General features: G+C 43.6%; 1 long non-coding RNA gene across 1 annotated transcript; it reads left to right on the forward strand.

The window, feature by feature from the left end:
- Positions 1 to 553: 553 nt before the first annotated feature.
- LOC139434333 (uncharacterized) lies at positions 554 to 854 on the forward strand. Its single transcript, XR_011643690.1, has 2 exons — positions 554 to 604; positions 723 to 854. It is a non-coding gene; the product is annotated as an uncharacterized lncRNA (long non-coding RNA).
- The last annotated feature ends 14,119 nt before the right edge of the window (positions 855 to 14,973 follow it).

A 14,973-nucleotide genomic window follows, 5' to 3' on the forward strand; every position in this document is an offset into this window, starting at 1 on the left:
AGAAGAGTTACGACATCTCCGTTCACTCCAATGGACCACTTTTTTACAGCAATGGCGGATCGTGGAGCCTCTCAATCGTTCCCCGGAAGTTAGCGCCAAGGCTGGCAGAGCTGTGGAGTTGCAGCATAATACACCGTTCGTGACAGACTTTTAAAGGTAAGAAGAAGTTTAAAGATTTATATTGCGGATATTATCAGTACATCTGATTCAAATGAACATGTGTATTAAAGGATGTCAGTGGATTATCCCTAAATTAGTAGATTTAGGGAACGTTTACAGATAACAGATTAAGCTAGCATACCGAAGCAAGTTAGCAACACACGTTGAACAGCCTTAATTGTAAATTCCGTTCTCTTAATGTCATTTCGTCCAACATGGTGAATTAGAGAAGAGGGGCTTCTAAACGGGATTGTATGTGGGGGTGGAGGGAGTTAAATATTAGATAAATATAACTTTGGTGCGTGTAAGAGTGAGTGTTTTTAGCAGAGCCATATTGTGTCCTTGTGATTCTGTTGATTATTACCTGTCTGTATAATGTTGCAGCTCAGCTGATTCTGGATTGATGGCAAAGGGAGAGGGACTTAAGTGAGAGTGAAAACACAAGGTAAGTTTAATACTACTGTTTTATATAAGTAAACACGTTATCTCCCCAAGGCATTTCCCATCCAATAGGTGTGCTGTGTGTATAACCCTTTTCTCCTGTCTGTTACTCCCTCTTTCAGCACAAGAACCAGAGGGGGATTCAATGGAGCCTGAATACCTGCACCGAGACCCTCACCCTGCACCCTGAGTCTCAACTCTGTGTTTTTCAAGCCTTTCCCTGTTTTTTTGTATTAAACAAAACATTAAGCTTTCCCAATGGTGTGGTTTTCGTTTTGTGAAAAAGTGCAAATGCAGTGTTTGTATATAATTACACCACATATTTTGTTGCTGTTGGTCGTGAAATTGCTCCTGCTGACTTGAGCCAGCCATTTTTTCCTCCGCTCTGTGTCAGTGGGGAAGCCGTACATTCGTACTCCTTTCTCTGAGCGATTTGAGCATCCCCAGGCAGCACAGCAAACCATGGTGGCGACTAGGAGGCAGCACAGCAAACCAGGACAACACGGAGGAAAAGGCACCGACAAACTGCATGACAAACTGCTCTTCTATGTTTATTGAATTCCATGTATTTGCAATGGATGTTCCTAAAACAACACATTTAACATCATCATCATCATCATATGCTGCTGCTGCTAGTCCTTTGATAGTCACCTGTCGGTCTCCTGTCCTTTCTGAAAGCCATAAAGATGACATTAGTCATTTAGATAACTTGTGTCCTCAGTTACCATGGGATTACTGAAACTACCATGAATTTAAGAAAGTGGTAGAAATTAATCTAATCTGCATTTTAAAGCATTACGTTAGATCCCCTCCCTCTAAATATATCAATATACATTAGAAAGTGATGCTCCTGACTACTATACAAGTTTAAGAAGATAATATTGGTTTTAAAGAATTCAAAGCTATAAATAAACAGCAACAGGCTCTTTAACCAAGGCACTGTTAGCCTAACATGTACACTAGTTGTTCACACTAATCCTAATATTATCACTTAATATTAGCAAATTCTATTTTATTTTTTAGAACATATTGATGTAAATACATACACATATCGATTTGTTGTATAAATATTGCAAATCAAAACCTTTATTCACTAATAATTACCAAAAATCGTAGTTCTATCTCCTGTTATCAATGCATTCACATTGCCCGCCATGAACTTCCGGGGAACGATCCTCGTCTACATGAACCACGTGACGATAACCGTTTTTGGACTTCCGTTGTCGTAACTCTTCTATCTGAGGCCCTTTCTCATTTCTCTAACTCCCCTCCTCGACTCCTACCCTCGAGACTTAGTCCAGCCCACAGGAGATGCGAGCGGAGGAGCCCAGGAGGGGAACCGAGGAGAGAGGAGGGGAAGCAGCAGGCGGTTAGAGAAATGAGAACTCCTCTCCTCTGAGCGGTCATTTTAAAGAGACGTCCATTAATGATGACAGGAGGCAGCAGCCTCTGTCTGATGGACAGATGTGTTCATGACCACTTCTATATTTACTTTGATTCATTCACAGTGCGGTATAATGAGACAATAACAGGCTACAGATGCGGACACACACATATATATGTATATATTTATATAAATATATACAATTTCAGAATCAAACAGAGCATTCATAATAACGTAACAGTAACACTATCAGAGACTGGATATATCCCCCCCCCCTCTCCCCTCTGGTCGCTGCAATGAGGAAAATAAATTACGGGCCAAAAGTTTTATTTTCAAGTATTACAAGTAAGCAGAGGACACCAAACCAACTGAGACCTGTCTGTCCGCTGCATCTACACACACACTACCACACACACCTACACATGATCAGGCTACAGTCGTTGTGTATTTTATTATGTGAAGCACTGAATGGTTTTAGAAAAATATCGACTCTTTGTTTGTAGATATCTACTAAACTACAGCAAAAAGACTAGGCCTGTTCTACTGAGTGATATATATTTTACACACTGCTCTGCTTTCTGCACGGACCTCACAGCTGTTCTCTGTGGAAACATCGCGTCGCGATGAAAGCAGTTTCTAAAATAATATCCAGGGGATGCATGCAGAGCTGTCATTGGCTGAGATAAGTCCGGCCGTGCGTCACGACTCTTTGAAACATCTCTGTTCCCGGAAATGCATCCGCGAAGGAGCCGTGGAGGACCGTGGAGGACCCATCAGTGTATCCTCGGTTATAGCTCCTCCAGAGAGGCTCCTCGATGCTCGATGCTCGGTCCTCGACGTGCATTTAGAGAAATGGGATGTCCTTCATCATGGCGCGCAAAAATTCATTTCTGGGTCACTACCGGAGGACAGAGGAGTCGAGGAGTCGAGGAGTCGAGGAGGGGGATTTGATGAAATGAGAAAGGGCCTATATGGCGCTGGCACACGCTATTTGTTGTTTGTTTATATCACGGTCTGTTCTTCTTCTCTGTCTTCCGGTTGTTGCCTCTTTTGAATGACAAATACACACTAACGCCGCCTGCTGGTAAGGAGAGTTATTGCCATTCACGCACTGAAGTCTTTGCGGTGTGTTCCCGTGCGACACATGGCCAAGACGCAGGAGAACACGGCGACGCAACAGCCGGCGTCGGCGAGTCCTCTGGTGACTGCTTGGTGTGTCAGGGCCTTAACCAGGCCCGGTTCTACGGGGGTGCATAAGGGTGCATTGCACCCTCAGTTGAGTCGTTATGCACCCTCATTTGAAAAATGAAAAGTGCAAAAAAATGAAAAGTAAAAAATATTACATATATAATAACAATAATAATAACAGTAGTAATAATAATAATAATAACAATAATAATAATAATAATAATAATAATAATAATAATAGTAGTAATAATAATATAGTTGAGATAAAATAAATTGTAATAAATAACATTGTCTGCTGCATTTATTTGGTCAATTTAAACGGTAAGTAACGTTATTATTATATCAGGTGCGTGACCTGTGCCGCTGCGCGTTCGTCATCTGCAAGGTGCTTACACAGCAGTCAGTGATGGACATCAGAAAATGGTTAAAACAACCAGCCCTTATCACCAGCAGTAACACTGCATCTACTGCAGGTAATAACATTTCAGATCATGGGGACATTACGTTACCCGCGGCCACTGTCGTGGACCCTAACGCCCGACTCGCCAGCTTTGCCCGCCTCGCCCACGGAGGCGGAGCAGCCGCAGCCGTCTTCGTTGCCCCAATCACCGCCACCCCTCAGCGGCCTGCAAGTGCCAGAGGACATCGGCGAAACAGAGCCTGCCCAGGTATATTTAAAAAAGTACCCAACTCGCCTGTACAGTGGGGTGAGGCGCTCATTTTGCAGCTCATGGTTTCAAAACAGAAATTGGCTGGAATATTCCTGTAAAAAAGATGCCATCTTCTGCTATGCATGGAGACATTTCGGTCTTGAAAGGGGAGTGATTTGTAAAATATCCATAAAGAAATAGTAAATCTGCTTCCAGTTCTGTTTCATCTGGGTGTTGAGATGTGTCCATAGATCTCTTCATGCTGCTCTCAAAGTGCACCAGATTGATGCTTTTAACTTCAACATTTAAAAATAAATCTTCCCGGGAGAGCATCCCCTGGACCCCCTTAGAGGAGGTGAGGTCCCCCCTAGAGGGTGTAAAGGCCCTGACACACCAACCCGATTTTGGGAGTCAGAGGCCGTCAGAGGCTGTCGGGCATTCGCGGCGCCGTAGTCAGGTTGGTGTGTCCCGCACCGTCGACCGTGACACGCCTTATTTGGACTGCCAGACCCGATGCATGGCCGATTCAACATGTTGAATCGGCCATGCATCGGATCTGGCAGTCGGACTAAATAATCACTCTGATTGGCTATTCAGCTAGCAAATCAGTGCATGAGAAGCGAAGAGGAAGTGAGGGATGTAAACAAACGATTTAAGAAGGCACACACAGACTGCTATTCATTTTCATCTCATCATGGCGATCTGGAATGATGCAAACGAAGACCTGCTCATCACCTTGATCCAGGAGAGGCCAGCTCTGTATGATATTACGGAGAAAAGATACTCTTCTTCTTCTCTGTCTTCCGGTTGTTGCCTCTTTTGAATGACGAATACACACTACCGCCGCCTGCTGGTAAGGAGAGTTATTGCCACTCACGCACTGAAGTCGGTGCGGTGTGTTCCCGTGCGACACATGGTCAAAACGCAGGAGAACACGGCCAGGCAACAGCCGACTTCAGCGTCGGCTAGTCCTCTGGTGACTGCTTGGTGTGTCAGGGCCTTTAGGTCCACTCCCCACTTGTAAAAATAGCAATTTACCACTGCACCCTCTCTAGTCTCAGATGCACCCTGAGTCATTTTGTTCTGGAACCGGGCCTGGCCTTAACACAGCTGCAACTCATCTCCACCTGATTTCCCGCATATGGTCATCATGGCTGCATGGAAATTACACATGACTTTGCGCAATGTAATACTAGTGAGAGTCATACGAGCAAAAGCCTCCACACCAGCCTTGACACATTTGAGTCACACCCTACGTGACGTTTATACATACTTTTAATACAAAAATGATCAGCATAAATGATTGAATACACCTGGTCCTTATCTTTTTGAAATAATGTAGGCTCCCCTTCCAGACACAGGTTGCTCTCCGCCATGAGATGAAGAAAAAAGGCGCACTAAAACCGGAAGTGTAATTAACTCCCAACTAGAGTGCATGCAATCAACTCCCTTAAAGAACACCGGCCTTAGAGCTTTTTCAGCACTGCAAGTGTTAAAAGAACACCCAAATCAACACTTATCAACTCGAAATAATTTACACTGAAAAATCTACACTATTTAACACCACAGAATTCCCTTCACCTTTTCTGGTGCCACACGTCAAGGGGAGGCAGGAATGCAGGAGAGGGGGGAAACAACAACAGAGAATGTCCTTCTCCCTCCAGCTATCTGGCAGGGTTGGATTACAAACTGAACTCACACAAACGCGCGCACATACACACAACTCTTTGTAGTGAATCTACCTCTTGTCTCACCTTTGCCCATTCCTGGTGGCTGAAATCTGAGAATACACTCCACTCGAGGGCTTGGCTCAGGTAGGGGCTTGGCACAAACTCCACCATTAAAAAATCTACAAATTCGTAAGCCTTCAAGGAAGCATACCTTTTGCTCTCAGCTTTAATTCTTGTAAAAGGTGAGACAGTTGCTTAGAGAAGGAATGGCAGGAAGCTTGTCAGGCAGTGGGCTGATCAGTCAGGCAGAGAAACATTTAGTCCGGCTGTCAGTCAAATCAGACGCTGCGGAAAACATAGATTTAAAAAGAAAAGCATAACAAGAGAGAGTGTCCGATAGCCGCTCCAACTTTGAGATGCTAAAGGAAGCGACACTCTGTCACCCAACACTTTAATTACCCGTGTGTGTGTGCCTTCACTTTATGTCTTTGTATTTTAGTGTGTGTGTGTGTGTGTGTGTGTGTGTGCGTGCGTGCGTGCGTGTGTGTGTGTGTGTGTGTGTGTGTGTGTGTGTGTGTGTGTGTGTGTGTGTGTGTGTGTGTGTGTGTGTGTGATGGTATGTCTTCAGCAAAGCCAGACCTGTTTAGCCAGATAGGATGACTGTCACCTCTCATCTTCTCAAATTAGCCTTCTTCTCCATAACCACCACCTCCTCCTCCTCTATACAGACCAGCCCAAGTTTCAGCAGCGCACTTTTCAACCAAGTTCGGTGTGACTTACACAGAGTTATTTGGCCCAAATGTTCTCAACAGTATTGTAATATATCCCCTTTATCTTTTTGTATGTAAATCATTTCTTTTCCTGCCACTGTTGAGGTACATTACAATCACATATCACATTGTAGAGAGTAACACATCGAAGTCACATTCTAGAGAATCACAATCAAAAGTCTAAACGGTACAAATTCCCAAACATTTTTGTATTTGTCAGACAGTTTATAGATTGTCTTACTTCACGGTCATCTGTATGTTTTTCTTACTCTCTAATGCTGGCTTATTTATATTTCTATTTTGAGATGTTTCTATTTTAGAATTGTTTATTTCTACTGATTTAATTTGTTATTATGTGCCTTGTTTTGTTTTATGCTGCTGCAACAACATTTCTGTTTTCCAAATTGGGATTAATAATCTTATTTTATTTTATATTCTGAAAAATAAATGTATACAAATCTAGAAATGAACAAACCACAATCACAATCAAAAGGGAAAATCATCTTAACCCATACGAAATATATTTTTCAACGAAAAAAAATAAATAATATTGTAATCACATTCTAGAAAGGAACACAGCACCATCGCAATCTACACAAGCTTTGCTCGTTTTTTATGTAGTTATTTATCCTTTTTCGATCTATTTGTGGCTTTGCATTGACTTTATAATCAGCCACCTGAAACATTAGCTTAGCTTCCCATATGAACGTTGCATCACACTGCTAACGCTCCTATGTCGTTTTATAACCTCCACGCTTGTCTTTATCCTTTGCACATCTGCAATATGCGTCCATCTTCTCATTTCCATTTGTTCCATCGCTGCCCTCTTGACCCCTCACCTGCACATGCTGACTCAAGGTGTTCTCTTACCCTCCTCGCTTCGCTCCCTTTCCCTTTGCCAAGTACCACTGATATGCACAAACACACACCTGCAGCCAACAAAGAGGCTTTATTCAGGGTGGGCACACTGCTGATCCAGCGGACCTTCTATCGAGGACTCAGATCTGGACATGGGCAGCTGCCATGTAAAGACCACAGAGCCTTTGACAGTTTACCTTAACGTACTCCAGTCAGTGCAGCACATGAGGTTTAACTTTACCTGCGGATGTGACCATGATCAGGACATTATCCAAAGAGTGGCATAGCTAGTCATGTTAACTGCAGAGAAGGTTCTCCCTAGCACTCTGGGAAAGTGAGGCCAAAGGACTGGCCAAGAAAAGCTGAACTGAGTCTATGATATAACCGTCTGCTCTCATTATATACTTGGATGTTAAAGCCAGGTTTAACCACTCTTAATCCTGTGTGTTATCCCTTCTGGTGCTGCTCGGCCTCAGACATAACACAACATCCACATTGCCATGACATCACTGTCTAAATAACATGCTTGTTAGGAATCTCCCTTGATGTCTGTTGCTGCACAGGGGGATGAAAGCAAGCGAATGAAAGAGAGGGCAAAAGCCATCAGATGCGTCTTCACGAGCCGCCTTTGGCTTCAAAGACAAACCTCAGCCGCTGTGACAGAGAACAACAGCTGGTGACGTCACGGAGGGCGCAGGACATTTAAACCAAACCCCCTTACGGCCCAAAAGCAATTCTCAGAGCACAAAAGGGAAAACAAAGAGGCAGAAGAGGGTTAAGGTTTAATGAGGAAGAGAGAGAAAAACATAGAGATCCAGAGAGCACGAGGGTTCACGGGGGTCGGTGTGTGCACACATCAGGGTGGCAGGCAAGATCAGAGCCACGGGGAGCGTTGCCGTGTTTGGGATAGGAGGGAAACATAAATAAGCCAGGATGACTGCACAAAGAGAGGCGCAGAGGAAATGGGAATGTTGAGATTCCAAAAGGAAAATCCGTGTCTCTCCCTCTCACACAAACACACTAGCATACACACACGGGTTCATATGGAGTGAGGTGGTAAACAGTGCGTGCGTGCGTGCGTGTGTGTGTGTGCGTGTGTGTGTGTGTGTTGTAACCATGGAACATAAGTTTTAGAAGGTTGTTATGGATTTGTTTTCAAAATGACAGGCTTTCACAACAACTCCCTTCCACTGCTGCGTGCCAGCAGAGAGCGTATGTTTTACATCATGACTCTTAGTTTGCTGCCTCAGAGAAAAGAATATGCTCGGCTATACTATTATCTCTTTGTAAACTTTCTTTCATAGGAACGCTTAGTTTTTTGGTACTGTCCATTGCATTCCACGATGTCCTGCTATTTAGAACAAATCACAGAATACCCCATGAAACAACTTTGCACAGCAAGAGAACATGCTTGATTTATGATTATCATAATTGCTAAATGAAAATGATTGGGTGTTCTTACAAGACTTATGTTGGGGAAAAGCAGCTGACCAGAAAAAAGAAATCAAGCTCAACTTAAAGATATTTTATGTGATTTACAAAAACAATGTTCAAGGGTCAAGATGAATGTCATCTGAACCACGCATTTCTTTTTTTCTGAGGTTCAATAAGGAACCCTCATGCTCACCAAACCATATGTTTAGGATCTGATATCTTAGCTCCAAACACAAACAGACAGTACTGATCAGAATGATCTGTCAACGCTTTGGCACAAAAATAAATTGAAAGTCATCCGCACCATGCATTGCTTTTTCATGTGTGGAGAAATGTATACCAGCACCTGCAAAAGAACAATGTTCCTTAAGCTGGGGGCCAGGAAATAAGGAGAGGATATTGCCACCACATAATGGACGTAAAAATCCAAAGTATCCCAAACAAACTTCATCACTCCCCTGCCGGCCTGTCCTCCCCTCTGATCTCTCCTCTTTCATCCTCCTCTGGTATGGCCCCCCCTCTTCCTCTCGCCGTTGTCCCCATTCTCGCTCGCTTTTCGTCTCTAGGCAACAAGGCAATGGAGGTCTTAGCAGAGAGAGACGAGACCGGCAGATAGAGAGATAGTGAGCTGCTCTTGAAACTTTAGAGACAGCTATGCCAGGAATGCAGGTGCCTGCTGTGAGGACAACAAAGTGAGGAGGACCTCCGCAGGAGCGCAGCATGGGCAAGCAGCACGTCGGTGTGAGGGAGCCCACATTTCAACTCTGCTCGCTTGTTTTTCTCATGCAAAGCAGTTGTTCAAAGTTGAGTTTCAAAGGTATGTTTGTCTCCATGTGAGGCTCCTCCAGATACCGCCTCACAGCAGGGCTGAAACTCCTGAGAAATAATGAAAATAGTCCTGATGATCACACAGTAAGAGAAGCATTACAGCAGAACACATACTAGAAGGGAGACTTACTGTAACTGGCCTTCATCTGACATTAGTTCAAACATATTTTTGTAACAAAGAACATCATGGTGGGCTGTGTGGAGGCAAAGAAGAGGTATAAACAGATTTTACCGCATACAAAATAATAAGTCTTGACTTTTTCTCTTCCGTCTGTTTCTTTCACTGTCTACCTCTCTTTCTATCTACACGTCTCTTCGTCCCTCTCCCTCCTCCTCTGTTTCTCCTAGTCTGTGTTTTATTCAGCAGAAACAGAGAAGCCACATCACAGGGAGAGAGAAGAGAAAAGAAGAGAATAAGAGTTTAAAACAAAGTGTAGGAGAGAGCTGGAGAGTGTGTGATGTGGCTGGGTAAAAGGACACAGATGACAGAGAATACTTTGGACACAGATATAAAATAACCTTACTTAGTGGTGTTGTGTTTGTTTTGTGTGTGTGTGTGTGTGTGTGTGTGTGTGTGTGTGTGTGTGTGTGTGTGTGTGTGTGTGTGTGTGTGTGTGTGTGTGTGTCTGTGTGTGTGTGTGTGTACCCACACAGCTGCCCATCTGCCTGGTGGAGTCCCAGAGTTCCGGGGCCCTGTGGCCCTCACAGCCATCGACTGATGTGATTTAGTGGTGCGGGTCAAAGGTCAAGAGCCCTATAGTCTCTATCTGCGCTTCAAGAAAAGGCCATCAGGAAGGAATTATGTTGGAGTCAATGGTCCTGGTGACATGTCTGCCATCATTTCACTTCACACAGCTAGACACACAAACACACACACACACACACACACACACACACACACACACACACACACGCACACACACACACACACACACACACACACACACACACACACACACACACACACATACGCACACACATGCAAATGACAATTTACAATTTTATTTGGCGTTTAAGTATAAATATTTATATTTTAAATATTTTAGGTATCACTGTAAGTATAAAAGAGGCAACATATTTATTAAAAAGCCATTGGTATTTAAAAAAACAAAAACAATTAATAGAGTTCTCACTGTTAGTGAGGTCAGCTGGCAGAACATGCTAGCAAGTTAGTTAGGTAGCGCTAATGCTAGCTCTTCAACAGACACTTGACCATCACCTCAGCTTGCAGGTTTCAGCATGTTTTGTTAAATTAGTCCTCTAACTGCTCATGTTTGTTGTCCTGAAATCTCAGCAATTATTTTGTAGGCCTTCTTTAGTATTAGTTTTGTATTAGGATTGCATTTTAGAAGTAATATTAGTGGAGTTCTTTTAGCGTTAGCACAATGTGCGCTACATTTCCCATTTGTCTTTAGTTCTGAGTCCTGAGAATTCAATAATTTATTCTTTTAACTTCATTTACAAGCAATAATTCAGTATATGGCTGTGAAACCCTAAGGAAAGTGCTATTTATGAGGAGCAGTTTGACTGACAGACGGGCCTGCGACGGCTGAAGACAAGTGTTTGATGAAACATGGCAGGAGCCAAATCCCAGTCAGCCCTTTTATTGAACATACTGAAGGAGGACTGTGTTGTGGAAAAGTTCCCCAAAGTGGGCTCAGAAGAAGCGCCCGTTTTTTCCGCAGGAGAAGGGAAAACTGGCGAGCCGAGGGAATAATGTTTATGTATTAGATTTCAAACACTTCCTTCCTGTGAGGAAATCCAGATGTAAAGGTATGTTCTTCTGCCTCAAGGATCTGAGGGATTTCTTCTTCTTTCTCAGCCATTTTTCAGTATTCAGTTTCTTCTTCTTGGTGACTTGATGGAGTGACGGAGCTTTGACTCTCCATCATCCTCAACACACAGAGGATGTTAAATATGCATGCAGGTCGCTATCGAATGTGCAGCATGGCATTCTTTTAAAGTCTATAATGTGGGCAATGTGGGTTTCTCACAGCCTCGCACACCTTTAAGTTTGTACGGTGGTGGTGAAAAAAAGACTTACCATTAAAGGAAATATCAGTTAAAGGCACTCCCTATAGACAAACCAATTTCTAGGCCTTTCAAGAAAAAGGACAGTTCTATGATGACGACAGAACTTTAATCTTCAAACAAACCTTATCCAGCTCTAGTGGGTTTTTCTCACCGCTCTTATCTTCTTGGGAGCCTTGTCGGCGGAGTGAATTTCTATATATTCTTACTTTCTTTGTCAGCATATAAACAAACCCACTGGCTTCACAAATACGCTCCTCCTTGCTTCCAAAAGTTTGATAAAGTCCCTTTCTTTCTCTCTGCTCCGCTTCTCAGAGAGGAGAAAACGGGTTGTTAGCTCTTTGAGCTGGCTATCAGAAAATCCGGGGGAAATTACGCTGAGCGCAGCAGCCGTACAGCAAAGGGTGATTACAAATTCAAATGGGTGCTTTTACATCAATGGAAGGCTTTGAAGACCTCTTAATGAGAAGATAGCCAGAGTTAAACATTTGTGGAAGTGCCATCTTCGAAAGAGAAAAGGGGGGAGAGGGAAAGAAAGAAGGGGAGACGGAAAGGGTTTTTGATCCCGGCAGATATCTGCAGGGCAGCGCTGAGCAACTGTCTATCTCAGACCAGTGGTAGTCTTTGGAGAGCGGGCTGTTCTATACTCTCTGTTTGGATCTAGGGTTTCTGAACAAACTTGCACCAGGACGGCATCACTACTGCTGCGTTCGGATCAATGTCTGTCAACTTTGAAAGACTGGCATGTGGGATAAAAGCTGAAATTCGATAAAAAGAGGGAGAGCGAGAGAACAAAAGGGCTGGAGAGAACCGAATGTACAGTAGGATCAAATATTGAAACAAAATAAGAGCAGAAGACAGGGCAACAAGAGGAACAAGAGTTGAAGGAAAGGCTAAAGAAAGTGAGGGGTCTTCTCAAAGAAAAGGGGGATTAAAAAAATCAGGATGTAAGCAATGATAGAGAGATGGAAGGAGGAAAGACAGGGTGGAAATGGAGCAAAGCAAAGGATAAACAACACGGGGAGGGAGATGGAGCCCAAAGTGTTGTTCCTCCATCTCAGCAGCGCAGCGGGAGTCTAGTGGAGCTTTGAACTTGGCCCCCATTAGAGGCCTGATGACGGTTTGAAGTGAACGGTTGAAACGAACCGGAGCATTTTAGATGTTAATTTGTTTTCCTTGTGTTTACGTGTGAATGTGTGTGGGTGTATTCTCCCATCCTTTTTCAGGGCCTCCGAACCGTTCGTAGTCACACCCAATTTAACACAGCAGGATAAAATGCTTCCTTTAGCTTTGTTGTTTTCTGCTCTTTGTGTTTCATGGTTGTTACGGCACACCTTTGAGTTGATTGCAGGTGTTTTTTGGAGATGTTATCTTCATTCTTTTGAGATTTGCATTCTTCTTTTCTCACTTATGAGTGCACTGATGACAAGGTATGTCAACAACTCCTCATTGTGCTCACATTCTCCTGTTGTCCATCCATTAGCACTGATTTGCTGTGTGAGGCTCCGAAAGGTTTGTAATCTGAAGCTGGTAATCATAAAAGTGTCTCGTGAAACACTCATTCCCATGAAATCTCACGCTGGCGCTGGAATATTGATGGCGTGTCAGATAGAACTCAGTAACCATGTAAGGTTCAAAGACTAAACTTTTCAAATCAATGTAATTATACAACATTAAATCGAGTGTGTGTTTGGGCAGCTGTGATGGTGCCAACCTAGAGGAGGTCAGCAGACTTTTTTATGGCGTCTTTGACCTCCGACCTCTGGCCGTATCTCGCATAAGGTCTGCGGCGGTCGGTCAGATCAGAGAGCCAGTCTGGCACCACCACCTCCAGGTTTACCCCCAGCCTTTGTCCCTGAGTTTCCCCTGCCAGGGTGACAGGTTCTGGGGGACACGGCTGGGCAGGGGGCGGGGGGTCTGGTTGTGTGTCTGGATGGGTCTGGTGTGTAAACACTGAGCGTCTGTGATCTGATGACACATGAAAGGGGTCTGCCTGTGGGGCTGCCGGCCCATCGTCTATATGTCGACAGCCCCCCACCACACACACACTAATGCAAACACTGACACCAGATTTATGTATTTATGCATTGCGGCGGCACAGCTCAAAGGGATATGGCTGGAGGGGGGTGGGGTGAGAGTAGAAGGGGAGCGAGTCTGCAGACATAGACTGATGGGGTACTGTGGGGGGGGGGGGGGGGGGGGGTTGTGCTCTATAGGTGACATGAGAGATTGAGAGGAGGGTATGGGGTTGGAGACATCTGGGGAGCGATGATGCTGATTCATAAGTTGCTACTTTAATTCAAGGTCTAGTAGTGACAGGCTGGCACACACACACACACACACACACACACACACACACACACACACACACACACACACACACACACACACACACACACACACACACACACACACACACACACACACACACACACACACACACACACACACACACACACACACACACACACACATACCATGTATACATCACTTCAGGGGACATTACATTGACTTACATGCATTTCCTGGAGACTTATCCTAACCTTAACCATAACCAACACATGCCTAACCCTAACCCTTAACCTTAACCTTACCCTAACCAAGTCTTCACCCTAAAATCAATAATTCCCCTCATGGGGACCTCCAATTTGTCCCCATAAGGGAAGCCAGTCCCCACACGTGACTATGTAAACAGATTTAGGTCCCCACAAGTATAGTAATGCTAGACCACACACACACAATGATATTAAACTAGAACATTATCACAAAAGTATTGAGTCAGATTAAGTGAAACGTCCTCATCTTAATTTAGTTTGGTTTTTATTGAAGCACAAGCTTTTATGACAGTTTAAATGAATAATATATATGTTTAATATGTAGAAGCCGGTGGATCATAAGCAAAACCAGAGTGTGTATATCGGTCTATAATCTGTTTTAATCAGCTTTTGATAAGCAAACTGTAGCCCGTGGCCCTAGATCTATTTATTCTATTTTTCTGAACTTTCAATTTACACATTACATCCTTTTTTTTTATCTGATCCGGATGGTTACTAATTCCTTTTCTTTATGGCGGTCATTTATGACCGGGAACACCATGGGTGTTACAAAGTCGACTAAATCATCCAAAATTCAATGAAGGTGGTGATCAACAATTGTATATGTTCAAATGTCTAATGTGAAGGATATCATAAAGCCTTAATGCAATCGAATGTAAAACCAGAAAGTTATGATGAAAGTAGTAAATCGCTCAGCTTTGACCCGAAGACAACAGGAGGGTTAGATCGTTCTACGTGTATGTGTGACAACTGAGCTCTATTTTTAAGAAACACTTCCCTGTAGTTCAGCAACAATGTGTAGTATCAGTAGCTCAACACTAGAGGGTATATGTACCCCCACAGAAGACATTCAGACCTCCCTCTGCTACTAAAAGAGAGTAAATTAAGAAACGTCTTGTATCTTGTATACTTAGCATCTTTATAGTTGTATTGTCATATGATTTTCTTGGAAAGTGCATTGAATAGTATAAACCAGAATGAAAGGTGCTGTTGATTGAACGATTG

The sequence above is a fragment of the Pseudochaenichthys georgianus genome, chromosome 8 (genome assembly GCF_902827115.2).
Source record: "Pseudochaenichthys georgianus chromosome 8, fPseGeo1.2, whole genome shotgun sequence".
Classification (NCBI taxonomy): Eukaryota; Metazoa; Chordata; class Actinopteri; order Perciformes; family Channichthyidae; genus Pseudochaenichthys; species Pseudochaenichthys georgianus.